Consider the following 15,644-nt stretch of genomic DNA (forward strand, 5'->3'; position numbering starts at 1 on the left):
ACATCAACTAGGCGTATCAACGGGCTATGGAGATGCTCATTAATAGATATCAACGTGAGTGAGTAGGGATTGCCATGCAATGGATGCACTAGAGCTATAAGTGTACGAAAGCTCTAACTGAAACTAAGTGGGTGTGCATCCAACCTGCTTGCTCATGAAGACCTCGGGCATTTGAGGAAGCCCATCATCGGAATATACAAGCCAAGTTCTATAATGAAAATTCCCACTAGTATATGAAAGTGATAACTCAAGAGACTCTCTATATGAAGAACATGGTGCTACTTTGAAGCACAAATGTGGAAAAAGGATAGTAGCATTGCCCCTTCTCTCACTACACCACGACACCACAACGGCGACATGCATCTGTTGGTATAGCTGCGCATTTCCGACGCATTGTGTGCCCCAAAGAACGCCGACACAAAAATCATTAAGGTTACTCAACATTTTCAATGATCAGTGTGTCGATAATGTCTAACAGTTTATCAATGTACTATGTGTCGGCATATGTTTTGATGGCCTTTGGATTATGTGTCGCTGATGCTTAACCACAGGAAAAGTGTCGGCGTAGTTCAAGACTGGCCCACTTATTTTCAGCTGCGCGGCACAGGCCCAAACTATCGAGCGGAAAGCGGCGCGAGAGAATGCGATGGCCCAAACATATTCCGGTAAATCTCATACCCCCCCACCCCCCACATCCCACTTCTCTCGCAGAGTCACGGCACACACATTCAACCTAATTCACCGCCGCCGCCGCCACGGACCTGCCCGTCGATCTGCTCGCGCCGTCGCTGGTTCCCGCGTCGCCGGCCTCCCTTCCAAAGTCGTTGCCCCCAACCAGCGCGCGCCCGCTGGTCCCCGCGCGCCTGGCCTCCCTTCTCTTATCCAGCAATCAAGGAGCAGCAGCTCCGTCCGTCGCGCCGAGTAGCAGCAGCATCGTCCACCGGCAAGGAGCAGTAGCGTGCAGCGCCTTCCGGCGTCAAGGATCCGTCGCGCTGACTGCTGCTTAGGTGCCACCGACTGTTCTTCTTCCTCCACGGCGATGCCTCTCCCGGTTGATTCCCCTTGCGCCGCCTCCAGATCTCAACAGGTAACTTCCTGTACATTTCTTTAGTGTTTAAAACCCAGTTAGATATGTGCTTTAAAAGCCTAAGCATTCAAAAGACTACAGAAAGAAAGATTTGTCTAGGGTGAAGCCTGAAACAACATCATTCTGCATTTATGAAATTGAAATATGAAGTTTCTCTGTAAAACTGATATTTGTACAAAAATATGGCCCTTTCCTTCATAAGACAGACATTGCCTATAACTACAGATATATGTTTTGCCTGGACACAATATTGCCAAGGTCTCGTCCAATATTAATTGATTTCCTGAGCACAAATGTGTGTCAGCAAAACTAATAGATTCAAGTTAGCAGTTAATTGTTTCTCACCTCCTATATTTGGTTGCAGATGGATCTGTCAGTAAGTTGAAATTCAGTGGAGTTGGTTCGGTATTCGGTACTTTCAGTCAATCGCAAGTTGTAGTTATATATGTCAATTACATCCTGATGATAAAATAATAAAAGGACAATGTTTCATAAAGCAAGTGGGAATATGTAAACTGAATGTCGGGTTATCACTTGATCCGACCACTTTAATTAAGTTGCAAAAGCACTAGAATCTATCATAATTCCTAGTTGGATGTCATATTGTGCTGTCTATAATTATTTGATATGCCTGTTATTTGGAGCAGAAAATATGGCATGTAAAAGAGGAGGAAGAGAACTCCCTGGGTATTATGAACAATCGAGGTCCGCAAATATTGCAGAAAACGAGAGGAAGATGAGAGGTCTTATAAATCTGAAAAAGAATTTAGCATTGGGAGAAAATAGAAGGCAGATTGCGGAAGTAGGTAGCTTATCACAGCCACCCAAGAAAAAAAAAGGTACTATACTTTCCTTGTTTACATTTAACACTTCCTCTTAAAAGGGCGTGAAATAAGAAGGATTTTAGCATAGGGAGAAATACATTGTTTCACACATATTTCTGCTTTATTGTCTAGTCAATGAACTGCACATGTGAAGATAGAAATGGAGGACATAACCTGCGTTCAGACTACGAAGATGTTGAAGCTCCCAATTACGAACCCATACAGGATGGCTTGGAGGATAGTCAAGGTATTCTCAAATACTTCTAGAGTTTTAGAGCTCATATTCACATCTATATTTAGGCTCGCACAGCTAGAGGCAACAAAATAATTTAAAGTTGACAATGCTACTGGGTATAAATTGTTAGACTGCACCGTTGTCTGTTAAGCATCATGTTCAACAATATGTGTTATTTGTAGGTGAAAATATGAGGAGAACAAGGGGAGGAAGCAAGCTCCCTGCATATTACAAACAATTGAGGCATGCGAATATAGCAGAAAATAGGAGGAAGCTGGAAGCTCTTATAGAACTAAAAAGGAATTTAGCATTGGTAGAAAAGATGAGACATGCTGAGGAAGTAGGAAATTAGCTATGGGAGAAAACAAGAGTCATCATTGCAGAGTTTAGGTATTATTCTCGTCAACTTCCCCCATGAGATGCCAAACTTCGAATTTTTTGGTGTGCCTCTAGTTTTGCATCAAAGAGATAAATATCAAATTGTGTTAATTTCTGTAGTGTTTGTTATGATAGGTAGCGGAAAAGAGTTGATTCATCAGTTCTGCAGTTGTTCCCTTTCACTACTATGTGTTGTTTCATGCTTGGTTTAAAATGAATGGGGTTTGAATGGGAAAACGGGTGCTTAGTTTGAACAAAATAGTATATAGTGTGTAGCAGCACCCACATTATCATGAAAATAGTATCAAGTTCAGAGCCTTAACCACAGAAACTAGAAAACCAAATTAATTCATCTTATGTTTTAGTACTCCCTCTGTTCAGTCTTGTAAGACGTTTAAGACAGCTGAAATTGAACTGTTTTGGTTGTTGTCTTATAAATGTCTAGAACGTCTTACAAAAGTGAACGGAGGGAGTACATGTTTTCTCATAAATGTATGCTATAGTACGTAAGCACATTCCTTTTATAAATTATTCCAGCAAGATGGCTAGCTGCTAGTATCTGTTTGTTCTTGAGAGAAGCTTAATTCATTCAGTACCACAAAATAGGATTACACTTTGACTCATTGTTTACAGAAGCATAGGTGCTTTAGTATATTGAGTTGATGATATGGTGACTTTGAATCCTACAGCAAAATTAAAAAGAAGTCGATTTTTTGCAACTTCAGAGAAAAGACCAATAACCCTCGAAGGCACATGGTACTTGACATCACTACCTTGGCAGACTTCTGAATGAACACTTTCAAATCACGCAATTTAGTACTGCGATATGGTGTAAGCTGGTCCTTGCACGGGGGAGGACTCATATGTTTTTCCAATTAAGATAGAAAGCTTGTATTCTCATTTGTCCTGGAAAAGAAGGCATAATGAAAACGGAAGGAAAGAGAGATTTTATATTTATGCGTGGCTTAAAGTAACTAACGGAAGGATAGTACTAAGTTAGTGTAGAATCATAAAATATGTGACATAAGAAATTTGAAAATGATAGAGAGATTATATCCAAGAGATTATCTCCATAACATGCAGAGCAAGTTTAATTTGCACATCCAGTTGAAGTTTTTATGCTACTCCCTGGAGCTACATCTTCCTTCCCATAAACATTAGTATCATCTTAGTTCCCAGGTTGCTTCACCTTTCCTGATTTAGTGTTTTGCTAAATAGAGTCAAATTTGTCTGTTTGCTCACGATGGCTCTACCTTCCAGTTTGTTTTTAATGGTGGCATAAAACAAGGAATAATACATACTCCCCCCGTCCCAAAATAAGTGTATCAACTTTGTACTAGCGTTAGTACAAAGTTGTACCAAGTTTAAGACACTTATTTTGGGATGGAGGGAGTATAATGGAAGCTTTCTTAAATTAATGTTAGTTTAATAGAACTGTGTCATTCTGAAGTATGTAAATCTAGAAAAATGCCCACCTTGAGTGCTTTAATAGTTTCTGACTTCGCCATTCTTCTTTCGATCCAAACGGTTGTCACTTTTGGTGTAGATTTCTCTTCAGAAAAATGTCTACTTAATGACGGCAACAATGCCTAGTGTATTTATTTGGTAGTGATGACTGATGACTTCAACCATTTCAAGATAGAAATAATGGCCCACATATAATTGAACTGCCTATAGAATGACTGCCTAATTCAGTTGCACAGGAGGTTCTGCTGATGTAGTTCATTCCTTCTTTTATACTGTCGAAGTCAACAGTTCTATTATGCAAATCCATAAAACAATAAGAACCTTATTCCTGATGCCTTAGAACAGATTTGATTTGTTATCGGTGAGTGCATAGATTTCTATAGTTGGCCATATGATATGCTAGGTGCTACCCAACTTCTGTTGATGTTTTGATAAGGATATCTTTTGTAACCTGTTTGCAGTACATCCTCTACTTTTCATATCATTAGAATCAAGCGCAACTCACAAATTTGGACAAATTCTCATTTTCTAAGATTGCTCAAACGTGCAAGTTCTTTTGTAGGGACAAAGTGAAGAAAGTACCAAGTCAACCAGTTGATCTAAGATGTTCCAGTGAGGTCGTGATCGCTCTTGTTCATAACATGGTTGACACATTTTGTTCATATGGAAGTTGATGTCAGCTTGGGATTGAAGACTTTGTCTCTTCCATAATATATTGTAGTAGTGTTCAAACATCTGGTGTGTTAGGAACTTGGCCATCATTGTGCAACAGGCCACTGCCTAAATGTTGACTTATGTATCTCCTTGCTGGTTTTAACTTGAGTGAAGAAACTAGAATCTTCTATGTATGTTGAATAAATGCATTGATTAATGGTATCTTGTGATGAGTATAAGAATGCAATTGTTTGTATATGTATTGGGTACTGAACATGAAATGAATATTATGAAATTAATTTCATGTTGATATGGTAAATTCGTAATTGTGCTGAAATGTAGACCATGATAGCAAGTCTGTCGCCAAAAGTTTGGACGTTGCATTGTGTGTCGGCGTAGCATAATGTCAGATGGACCGTCGGTATAGAATTGTCTGTCGGTGTAGAATGTCTGTCGGCATAGACCTAACCTATCCCATCATATTTTCTGTCGGAGTAGATTTGTCTGTCGGTGAAGACCTTTCCCGGCAGGATTATAGGCGACAGCACCTTTCTGTCGGGAAAGGTCTTTGCCGACACAAAATGTGTCGCCTTAGGTGACATATACCGACAGAATGTTTGACGCTTCTTTGAGTGTCGTGATGTAGCGTCTCTTTTTCTCTCATTTTTTTGTTTTCTCTTCTCTTTTTTTTCTCCTTTTTTTGGGGCCTTCTCTTTTTTGGCCTTTCTCTTTTTTTATTTTTTTTATTTTTTTACTTTTTTCGTCCGGAGTCTCATCCCGACTTGTGGGGGAATCATAGTCTCCATCATCCTTTCCTCATTGGGGCCATGCTCTAATAATGATGATCATCACACTTTTATTTACTTACAACTCGATATTACAACTCGATATCTAGAACAAAGATATGACTCTATATGAATGCCTCCGGCGGTGTACCGGGATGTGCAATGATCTAGCGTAGCAATGACATCAAAAAACGAACAAGCCATGAAAACATCATGCTAACGATCTTACGATCATGCAAAGCAATATGACAATGAATGCTCAAGTCATGTATATGATGATGATGAAAGTTGCATGACAATATATCTCGGAATGGCTATGGAAATGCCATGATAGGTAGGTATGGTGGCTGTTTTGAGGAAGGTATATGGTGGGTTTATGATACCGGCGAAAGTTGCGCAGTACTAGAGAGGCTAGCAATAGTGGAAGGGTGAGAGTGTGTATAATCCATGGACTCAACATTAGTCATAAAGAACTCACATACTTATTGCAAAAGTCTATTGGCTATCGAAACAAAGTACTACGTGCATGCTCCTAGGGGGATAGATTGGTAGGAAAATACCATCGCTCGTCCCCGACCGCCACTCATAAGGAAGACAATCAACAAATAAATCATGCTCCGACTTCGTTACATAACGGTTTACCATACGTGCATGCTACGGGAATCACAAACCTCAACACAAGTATTTCTACAATCCACAACTACCCACTAGTATGACTCTAATATTACCATCTTTATATCGCAAAACTATTGCAAGGAATCAAACATATCATATTCAGTGATCTACAAGTTTTATGTAGGATTTTATGACTAACCATGTGAATGACCAGTTCCTGTCATCTCTCTAAATAGATATAAGTGAAGCAAGAGAGTTTAATTCTTTCTACAAAAGATATACCCACGCTCTAACAAATATAAGTGAAGCAAAAGAGCATTCTACAAATGGCGGTTGTCTATGTAAAGAGAAACAGGCAATCCAAACTTCAAATGATATAAGCGAAGCACATGAAGCATCTATAAAGCCATACTCAAAAGATATAAGTGAAGTGCAAAGAGCATTATATAAATCAACCAAGGACTATCTCATACCAGCATGGTGCATAAAATAAAAATAAAAACTTAAACGCAAAAGACGCTCCAAGACTTGCACATATCGCATGAACGAAACGAACCCAAAAACATACCGATATTTTTGAAGAAAGAGGGGATGCCTCCCCAGCATCCCCAAGCTTAGACGCTTGAGTCTCCTTGAACATTTACTTGGGGTGCCTCAGGCATCCCCAAGCTTGAGCTCTTGCCTCTCTTCCTTGTTCTCACATCGAGACCTTCTCAATCATCGAACACTTCATCCACACAAAACTTCAACAGAAAACTCGGTAAGATCCGTTAGTATAATAAAGCAAATCACTACTCTAAGTACTGTTGAAAACCAATTCATATTTTGTTTTTTCCTTGTGTCTACTGTAATATAATTTTTTCATGGCTTAATCCACTGATATGAATCGATAGTTTCATCAAAACAAGCAAACTATGCATCAAAAACAGAATCTGTCTAAAACAGAACAGTCTGTAATAATCTGAACATTCACCATACTTATGGTACATGAAAAATTCTACCAAAATTAGGAAAAATAAAAAATTTGTATATGAAGACAGTTCAAAAAGAATCAGAACCATTTGACGTTCCAGCTAAAAATGTAAAATCGCTCACTACAACCAAAGTTTCTGTCCTGCACCGTACAAACCATCAGGCATCGTAAACATCCTAAAGGAAAACCTTGGCACATTATTTTTATAATACAATGTAATTGTACAAGGGGATAATTATTTTTTTTGAAAAGTTTCTGTAATCAAGATTCACAAAGTTGCCGTGAGCATGAACAAAGTTCAAGGAGCTCTCCCACTTCAACAGTGCTTGTCTTTCTCACTTTCACTTTCCTTTTTGAAAAGTTTTGGGTTCCCCTCTTTATTTTTGTTGTTTTTTAACTATATGAAAGCACTCAACAGAAATAAATGACTCTCTAAAACTTCCGGGTTGTCTCCCTGGCAGCGCTTTCTTTAAAGCCATTAAGCTAGGCATATAGTGCTCAAGTAGTGAATCCACCCGGATCCCAAGGTATATCAAAGCCAATTTTAATTAACAATGATTTGTAATTTAGTAGAGAGCACAAAGCAACATATATCAAGCAATCACGAAGTCTAAATCTCTTCCTATGCAACGACATGTCATAAAAGAACAATTCATGCCCACCTAGTAAAGGCCAATGCATAGTATAAACAGTTTCTTGCAATTTTATCATGTTGGAAACATAGAGAGGTGGAGATATAGTTCCTCTCTCATAATAATTGCAAGTAGGAGAAGCAAGCACATGCTATTATATTTATCGAAATCATCATGTGCAACGGTAAAAGGCAACCCATCAATATAATCCTTAATAAGTGCAAACTTCTCCGATATAGTATAATCGGGAGAATTCAAAAAGATAATAGGACTATCATGCGTGGGTGCAATAGCAAAAATTTCATGTTTAACATAAGGAACTATAGCAAGTTCATCTCCATAAGCATAATTCATATTGGCATCTTGGCCATAAGCATAGCAAGCATCATCAAAAAGGGATATTTCAAAAGAATCAACGGAATCATAACAGTCATCATAGCAATCATCCTTCGGTAAGCACGAAGGGGAATTAAACAATGTATGAGTTGAAGAGTTACTCTCATTAGAAGGTGGGCACGGGTGATCAATCCGCTCTTCCTCCATTTGTTCTTCGCTCTCCTCGTCATCTTTTTCATCCAATGAGCTCACAGTTTCATCAATTTCTTCTTCCATAGACTCATGCAAAATATTAGTCTCTTCTTGGACAGCGGAGTATTCCTAAATATATTGTTTAACATAGGTATTAGAAGCATAATTATCATAGCAATATTTAAGTATAGCAAAATTTTCAGATTTGTGAAAAGTAGCATCATACTTTTCAATCAAAGAAGCAATTTCATAAGCACCCTCAAAAGCAACAAATTCTTCAATTTGTTGAATATCATAGTAACTATAAACACCTTTAGCATAAGAAGATAAGATTCCACTATCAATAAACTCACATTGGTAGGGAAGGTGTTTCTTAGGGTTTTCAGAACAACAAGTAAAATCATATAATTCACATAAATTCCAAGCATAGCATTGCAAACGTTGAATTTGACTCCATAATAATTTCCCTTTTTCAGATATACGGTGTCGCACATAACAAGCATGCTCATCTAAAGATTTGCCCTCAACTAAGCTAGTTGGGGTTTCCGCACGAGCACAAAGGGATTGAAGATGATCCAAGTAAAAAGCTTCAGCAGTGTGATAGATTTTGAGTGGTTCTTCAACCATTGGTTCAGTAGGTACAACAATTTTTTTTGGTATTTTGCGTTTCCTACCTATAACTAAAGGTATAAAACAACTAAGGACAACAAATAAAAATTACTTAGTGATAAAGCAAACAAGCACACACGAGAATATTCACCCCACGCTATTGCTCCCCGACAACGGCGCCAGAAAAAAGGTCTTGATAACCCACAAGTATAGGGGATCGCAACAGTTTTTGATAAGTAAGAGTGTCGAACCCAACGAGGAGCTAAAGGTAGAACAAATATTCCCTCAAGTTCTATCGACCACTGATACAACTCTATGCACGCTTGACGTTCGCTTTACCTAGAACAAGTATGAAACTAGAAGTACTTTGTAGGTGTTGTTGGATAGGTTTGCAAGATAATAAAGAGTACGTAAATAAAAAGTAGGGGCTGTTTAGATAAAGAAACAATAAAGTAAATATAGCGAGTGTGGAAAAGTGGTGGTAGGAGTTGCGAAATTGCCCCTAAGCAATTGACTACTTTACTAGACCGATAGCAAGTATTATGTGGGAGAGGCCACTGCTAGCATGTCATCCCTGACTTGGAATTCTATGCACTTATGATTGGAACTATTAGCAAGCATCCGCAACTACTAATGTTCATTAAGGTAAAACCCAACCATAGCATTAAGATATATTGTTCCCCCTTCAATCCTGTATGCATCAATTTCTATGCTAGGTTGAAGCTTCTGTCACTCTTGCCCTCCAATACATAGTCCTATCAACATACAACTAACCCTATGGTGTGATCCACGCGCACGCTCATATGATGGGCACCAAAGGACAGCAACATAACCACAAGCAAATTAAATCAATCATAGCAATTCATCAACCACCGATAGGACAACGAAAATCTACTCAGACATCATAGGATGGCAACACATCATTGGATAATAATATGAAGCATAAAGCACCATGTTCAAGTAGAGGGTACAGCAGGTTGCGGGAGAGTGGACCGCTGTAGATAGAGGGGGGAAGGTGATGGAGATGTTGGTGAAGATGGTGGAGGTGTTGGTGAAGATCACGATGATGATGATGATGGCCACGACGACGTTCCAGCGCCACCAGAGGAGAGGGGGAGAGGGGCCCCCTTCTTCCTCTTCTTCCTTGACCTCCTCCCTAGATGGGAGAAGGGTTTCCCCTCTGGTCCTTGGCCTCCATGGCATGGGAGGGGCGAGAGCCCCTTCGAGATTGGATCTATCTCTTTGTTTCTCTCTGGTTCTATGTTCTCTTCTGGCTCTGTTTCACTGTTTCGTATATATATGGAGATTCGTAACTCCGATTGGCCTGAAACCTTTGCCGTGATTTTTTTCCGAATATTAGCTTTCTTGCGGCAAAAGAAGAGCGTCAACCGCCTTACGATGGGCTCATGAGGGTAGGGGCGCGCCCTAGGGGGGCGCCCCCTGCCTCGTGACCACCTCGGACACTGGTTCGCGTTGATTTTCCTTCTGAATTTTCCATATTTTCCAAAAATAAGCTCCGTCCATTTTTATCCTGTTTGGACTCCGTTTGATATGGATATTCTGCGAAACCAAAAACATGCAACAGACTGGAACTGGCACTGGGCACTGGATCAATATGTTTGTCCCAAAAATAATATAAAAAGTTGCCAAAAAGTGTATGAAAGTTGACTAATATTGGCATGGAACAATCAAAAATTATAGATACGACGAAGACGTATCATCGGCCGGGCTCGGTGCTGGCCCAAAAGCTCATCGGTGCACCATTGCCACTCATTACATGCGACGACTTCCCAAAGAAGGTCTTGCGCCGCGTGTCTACAACGCTGGAACATCCCGGATGGGTGTTCATCAAGTGCTCAACCGATGGGGTATGTGCTCTCGGATTAGACTTGTTGTGCTAACTTAAAATTTTATTATGTAGAATGGATGCAAGTTTTGGTATTGGGAAGAAGAATACATCGATATATTGATAGAGCGCAACTTAATAGATGGTGTAGCACTTTTAGCTAGCATAGAGGCTATAGACGAGACTAGTGCACTTGTTGACAGAATAGAGGCTAGACATGAGACTAGATGCGAGGAAGCAACGTCTACTTCTTTACACTCGAAGTAGAAAGAAGCACGCAAGATGGAGCCTCCGCAGATCAATAATGAATGCATCGAGAAGGCACTAATCCAACTTACAGGAGCAGTTATGGAAGTTGGATATCTTCTAAAATGTATTCTTGTGGTTCTTGTTTTCTTTGGTCTTGCTTTTCTAGTCAAATTTTGGTGATGTATTTCCATGTACCAAAAATCAATGATGAAAAAAAGATATGTGTTTGCAAAGAAAAATGTACACGGCCGGGATGCGTCTGCGGCGTTGGGCGCACGGCCACCGCATCTAAGAAATGGCCCGGACACTACCCCACTGCCCTACCCAAACGGACAGAATCTGGGCAAAACGGAGGTCCGTTAGGGGTCGTGCGTTGGAGTTGGCCTTACAAGTGGGACTGCAGTTGAGGAAACCGACTAGTATTGGCAAGCCCCCACCTCGCCCGCGGTGCGATGGCTGAGTTAGAGAAACAACGAGGTTGAAGAGATAGTTGTAGCACGGACTCCAAGAAATATGGTGTCAGATGGAGGTCATGCTGGTGGCGTGTGCCGTACTCCTGGGCGTGAATGCTTGATCTGGCCATGCCACCCTACTATATATCGAGGATTCGAGGTGCTACTATGTACAGCGAACACATTAACATATGGCCCACCTCACACTATGGCCAAATTTCCTAGAGTCTGTGCTAGGTTAAAAAGTGTTCTTTGTGAGGGTGGGTGGCTGGTCTCAAGTTTAAAACCTTTTTGTATTACGTATACGTAGACATAGAGATAGTGCAGCAGTTTTGGAAGTTTGAACCCAAACATCAGAATGCAATTTCTACTGGACTCATCCGAGGACCTAGGATGATGGGATTCACTGCTACAGTAAACATACCCGCCCGACGCGCGAAGCATGTGAAGCTAGTACAAATAGTAGTGGTACTATTGTTGATTGGACTCATCCAATAACCTGTTGCAATGCACGTACAATTATGTATTCAGAAAATATTTTTTGCCTCGTCGCTGCACCCACTCAGAGAAGCGACTCGAAAGCCATTCATAAATTTAGTAAGTTTATCACAGGCATATCATTTTATTACATACAACAGGTCATGAACCCACAACGACAATGACGATACATTCTAGTAAATACTAAAGTTTTAATCACACAACAAATAAGCAATGAAATGAACTTCAGCTCAACCAATCATCGGTGTTGGAAATGCTTGCTTTGAACGAGAAGTGATTCTTTGCGAAGGGGAAGCTACTGTCAATCTCGAGACCAATGCAGGACTGATCATCCTGGCTGAAGCGGTCTATGTTAGGACACATATTGTGATAGCCACGGTAGGGAACCATAGAATGTATGAGGTATATATACATCTGCTTCTCATAAATGGTAGTAACGTTGTGTCAACAGCAGTTGGATCGCCTTTCACCATGAGTGGATAGTTTTGTCCGAGGAAGAGCGAGTTTCCTCCAACAATATCAATACTAAACCAGGGAGAAGGTGTTGGCGCTAGCACGGTCGTATCTATCCCGAATACCCTGCAACGGATGTTGGAATAGGTCCGGAGAGTGCGACTGTCGGTGTCAAAACCGGCGGATCTCGGGTAGTGGGTCCCGAACTGTGCGTCTAGGCCGGATGGTAACAGGAGGCAGGGAACACGATATTTTACCCAGGTTCGGGCCCTCTTGATGGAGGTAAAACCCTACGTCCTTCTTGATTAATATTGATGATATGGGTAGTACAAGAGTAGATCTACCACGAGATCAAGGAGGCTAAACCCTAGAAGCTAGCCTATGGTATGATTGTTGTATATGGAGTTGATTGCCTACGGACTACAACCCTCCGGTTTATATAGACACCGGATAGGGTTAGGGTTACACAGAGTCGGTTACAATGGTAGGAGATCTTGAATATCCGCATCGCCAAGCTTGCCTTCCACGCCAAGGAAAGTCCCATCCGGACACGGGACGAAGTCTTCAATCTTATATCTTCATAGTCCAGGAGTCCGGCTGAAGGTATAGTCCGGCTACCCGAACACCCCCTAATCCAGGACTCCCTCAGTAGCCCCTGAACCAGGCTTCAATGACGACGAGTCCGGCGCGCAAATTGTCTTCGGCATTGCAAGGCGGGTTCCTCCTCCAAGTCCTTCATAGAAGATTGTAAACACCAAGAGTAGTGTCCGGCTCTGCAAAATAAGCTTCCACATATTGCCATAGAGAGAATAATATTAACACAAATCAAATCTGCTGACGTATTCCGCAGTGCGTCATCACACTACAGCCAAGTCCTTTACTCGAATCGTTTTTAATTTTCCACCTTAGCATGTTTTGCGAGGCGGTTTCCTTGGCACGTCTTGTCAAAGCAGAGATCGTGTACCCCCTTTACGGGATTCTCATCAATACGGACGTGGGTAACCCAATCGTGCCCATTAGCATGTTTTCTTGATTAAAGGCGAGTCCCAAATGGTTACGGGGAGGGCTCCTGGTATTCAACCTTTTATAAAGGGACCAGGGCCTTACTCCTTTTCTCCAATCCCAAAACAAGTTTGCCCATCGCCTCGAGTTCCAACACCCTAGGCTTCAGATTTCGGGCGCCTCAGACCTTCGACAATGTCTGGTTCCGACCTTCAAGGCCGATGGATGCCCTCCTCCATCACAGAGGAGGACGTGCTAAAGTTGAGAGAGGCTAAGTTCTTGACCGCCGAAATTTCGCATAGGTTGCCTGCTCAAAGGCAGGCTATTCCCAGTCCCCAGCCCGGTGAGAGCGTAGTGTTCATGTCTCACTTCCTTCAGGGGTTAGGCTTCCCGATGGATCCCTTCATGAGGGGGCTGCTGTTTTATTACGGGCTAGAATTTCATGACTTAGCTCCGGAGTCCATCCTCCACATTTCCTCATTCATCGTTGTGTGCGAAGCGTTCCTCCGTGTTACTCCTCACTTCGGATTATGGCTCAAGACTTTTGGAGTGGAGCCGAAGATGATCGAGGGACGGCACATAGAGTGCAGAGGCGCTGTCATAAGTAAGAATGCTGATGCTCCATGGCCCGAGGGCTCCTTTCAAGAGGAGCTCGGTTTGTGGCAACGAGAATGGTTCTATATCACCGCTCCCACGAGCGCCAAGTGGGCGGCGCCTCCTGCCTTTCACTCGGGTCCCCCATCACGGCTAGCGTCATGGGTCAATAAAGGATTAGATTGGGGGTTATCCAAAGACGTGCCCTTGTTGCAGGGCCGCATCAGGGATCTCTTAGAAAGAGACCTCAACCTGGTCAAGGTGACGCAGGTCATGCTGATTCGCCGAACACTGCCCGGCAAACATCGCTCCCTTCGTCTGTGGGAGTTTAATCCGGAGGGACCATGAGCTCTCCATCATTTTATGGGCGCAACGCCCGTGGAGATGTATAAACTGTTCTTCGGATCACAAATGATGTGTCCGGATTTGACCGAGGACGCAGGCCTAAGCTGCAATCGCCCGGATACCGAAGTAAGTAACCTTGTGATCGGACCTACTATCCATATAATCATCATAAACTTGCCCCTAAAGGAGCTGTCCTTTTAAACAGGAGTGGATAGCGAAGGCAAAGCTGATCAGGTGTCCGGATCCCCTTCCCGAAACCAGGCTGGATCCCGTGCTTGTCAGGATGTTGAAGATAATGCCTTTGGAGGGAAGTAAGGGGAAGGACAAGGGAACTATGGCCTCCTCGAAGGAGGCTGCTCCAAAGGGAGGAACCGACAATTCCTCTCCCAAGGGGAAGAAGAGGGCCGCCTCTGACGACCCGGAGACCATGGCCCCGAAGCGGGGGAGAAAATCCTCGTCAGAGGGTCCGACGCCGGGGAGTTCCTCGGCCGAACTACGCCCTCAAAGGGATCAGCCCTCCAGCGAGCCGTAAGTAGAGAGAGGTTTTCCTTTTGAGGGATGAGAGAAATCCTTGATTTATATTTGAGAAGATTAATCGAAATTTTACCTTGTAGCTCGGACCTCAGCCCTTCTCAGCAGAGCTCGTCTTTGGGGGATCTTCTTCCGGAGATGATGGAGAGCGGGACGCCTCCCCCTGCCATACCGCCTAGCGAGGCGGGCGACCCTGAGGTGTTGTCGTGGAGGGTTTCTCTGAATCCGCCAAGGGCGGAAGATAGCTATGTGGCCCCCCAAGGCTCTCCGCGTCCGGCCTTCGAAAGAGGCCATAGGACAAGTCTGGCACCGTCTGGTGCTCGGCCAGAGGAGCTAAAGATTCTACTAGGGCGAGCTTCCATCTCAAAGGAGCACCGTGCATTGATGGGCACGGTGATTGAAAGGATTTCATCAGCAGAAAGCGGATTGCATGAGGCTGTCAAAAGTTTTCTGACGGGTTTTGAGGTAGGTTAGATAATGTACACTTTTGTCAGTTGCGCATAAGTAAGGTGCGCCCTGTGTAGATAGTAGCCCCTGTGACTTTGCGCATTGTCAAGAAATGACGGCACGCAGAGGATCATAATCCCAGGTCTAAGATGTCGCCTTTGAATGTAGGTGGCGAGGTGTCTGGAATCAAGCCGAACTGATGATGTGGCCGAACTAAAGCGGCAACTGGATGTGGCAGATGCCGACATCGCGCTTGTCAACAAGCGGCTTGATGAGTCTCAAGGTATGTAATTCTTCGGGCGGCATCAGGTAAGAGGAGCTTCATGCCAGTGTCTTACAATGTGTGTGCTTGACGCAGATGGTACGACCGCCGTGGAGAATCTTAGGGCAGAACTTGCCCGAGCTAAGGAGCAAGCCAGAAAAAGCGATGCGGCTGCCGA

General features: G+C 42.7%; 1 long non-coding RNA gene across 3 annotated transcripts; it reads left to right on the forward strand.

Annotated features, from left to right (window-relative positions):
* Window positions 1–705: 705 nt before the first annotated feature.
* LOC119332458 lies at window positions 706–4,907 on the forward strand. 3 transcript variants are annotated; one of them, XR_005160942.1, is made up of 6 exons: window positions 706–1,087; window positions 1,452–1,499; window positions 1,735–1,926; window positions 2,044–2,158; window positions 2,329–2,536; window positions 4,554–4,907. It is a non-coding gene; the product is annotated as an uncharacterized LOC119332458 (long non-coding RNA). The 3 variants fall into 3 exon arrangements; XR_005160941.1 differs by having other exon boundaries at window positions 1,452–1,926; XR_005160940.1 differs by lacking the exon at window positions 1,452–1,499.
* Window positions 4,908–15,644: the final 10,737 nt, after the last annotated feature.

Source organism: Triticum dicoccoides, chromosome 7A (genome assembly GCF_002162155.2).
Source record: "Triticum dicoccoides isolate Atlit2015 ecotype Zavitan chromosome 7A, WEW_v2.0, whole genome shotgun sequence".
Lineage (NCBI taxonomy): Eukaryota > Viridiplantae > Streptophyta > Magnoliopsida > Poales > Poaceae > Triticum > Triticum dicoccoides.